We start from the raw sequence: 1,790 nt of genomic DNA, 5'->3' as shown, positions 1-1,790 counted from the left end.
AAGATCGACTCTTGTTTTTCCTCGCGCATGATCTCTTTCACGTTTTCTCTTTTTTTGCCTCCATAGAAGGTTTAAACTTTTTCCTTGCCTGACCAGTGGTCGAACAGGTGGAAAAATACTGGAGAAAAAAGCATTATTTCCATGACTATATAAGAGTCTGGTCGTAAGGCAATTTGTTCTTCCAGGTCACATAACCTGGCCAACCTGCGTCTTCCCCCAACTTACTTAGATATATCTAAGTTGACTAGATAAGAGGGGAGCCCCGCTCGTAGCATTGATAGTGTCAAGCACTGTATATTGGCCTAAGGAGTCATTTAAAATAACTTGTATACGACAACTTTGTAGGTCACAAAGTCCATGTGCCTTTAAGTAAGGTAATAAAGTATTTGTACTGTATTACTTGGTACCTCTACTGATCCAAAAACAATTCTTATCACACAAGATTTTGCTTCCATTTATATGTGGTGATATAAAAAAAATATTTGTATGTTTATACTTTAATTGAAGCTGGTGTTGCTTTCTTTATACATTTTTTCACTTTTTAAATACCTTGGTGCTGTTGTTTCAGCTTGTCCAACTCCTCTGTCTTAGCTGTGTGTGAAAACAAAAACAAATTACAAAGTTATTGCTTTGATGAATCATTGTAAGTCAATAAGAAAATGTAAATAAATGTCTAACATCACCTACTTTAGCTGGTGTTCCTTAGATAGAAAACTTTTTACCAATCTGACCGTTTGAGTTTATTGGATTTTCTTTGTAAAAGGTCATGAGATGAGGTGTTGTGTATTAGTGCTATAAAATGTTATCACAAAAGTCTTAGTCCTGTGTGGCATCTATGGATTGGATTCAATCCCCAGACTCCCAGGAAAAAGTCATGCATGCAGACTCATCAACCAAAGGGACTTACCTTAGCCAAGTAACCAGGGTGCATCATGATTTAGAGGCATAATGACAGGACCCCCCCTGGACCATGTATCCTCATCTACACCCTATGTGTGGTATTATTATATTTTGTTTAAAACTATTTAGTTAACTGTTAACAGGAAGATTTGCTTTAGACTTTGGGTCAGATGAATCTTGAGAGGGTGTAGCTTTAGGATAAATAAAAAACCTACATTTAAGTTCACACTCAACTGCACCCTCTAAGAGAGATGTTGAGGTGGACTAGAGATAAGGTAATATCTATTATCTGTATTGACTGCTTTACTTAATTGGAATAAATTCTGTTAAAAATCAAAAATGTCTTTTCTTTTTTGTATTACACAGGGATCACTCCCTCACAAATAAAGGACCAGGTTCAAACACTTTCATCCTTCCAATTGCTGCAGCTGTCTGACCAAATGTGTTTTTATATTGTGTCTCTTGCATGTGTTGTCCTTAAAGAAATTGAATTGTACTCGGTACAATGTCAAATAAAAGCACTCTGATTTGGATTCACTGAGAGGTTTCTTTTTTTTCTTTTTACAATCTGCAGTTCCTTACAGATTGTAATGCATATATTTGTACTACACTCTAGATATTGAAAATTAGTTACTTGTAAAAGTAGCAATTACATATTAAACATATTATAATATAAAAATATTCTTCACATGAAAGCAGCAATAATGTAGTTTGATAAAAACCTTGGTACAGTTGTTTCAGCTTCTCCAACTCATCTTTCAGCTCTCTCGTGTTAGCTGTTGTAGTTAGAAAAAGCAAACAGTAAATTGTGCTGTTCTTTCATTGACACAAGAATTAAAAGAACCCATTCTAACAGCTGCTACTAAATATACCTTCATGATCTCTCTGTA

General features: G+C 35.0%; 1 long non-coding RNA gene across 1 annotated transcript in view; it reads right to left on the bottom strand.

Annotated features, from left to right (window-relative positions):
- Window positions 1-556: 556 nt before the first annotated feature.
- LOC107104936 overlaps window positions 557-1,790 on the bottom strand; it is a 5,223-nt gene continuing 3,989 nt past the window's right edge. Inside the window, exon 3 of the long non-coding RNA XR_001482306.1 lies at window positions 557-591. This is a non-coding gene — a long non-coding RNA (uncharacterized LOC107104936). The remainder of the gene's footprint in view (window positions 592-1,790) is intronic.

The sequence above is a fragment of the Cyprinodon variegatus genome, unplaced genomic scaffold, assembly GCF_000732505.1.
Source record: "Cyprinodon variegatus isolate N-32 unplaced genomic scaffold, C_variegatus-1.0 Scaffold1963, whole genome shotgun sequence".
Lineage (NCBI taxonomy): Eukaryota > Metazoa > Chordata > Actinopteri > Cyprinodontiformes > Cyprinodontidae > Cyprinodon > Cyprinodon variegatus.
This window is presented reverse-complemented; position numbering and strand designations above follow the sequence as displayed.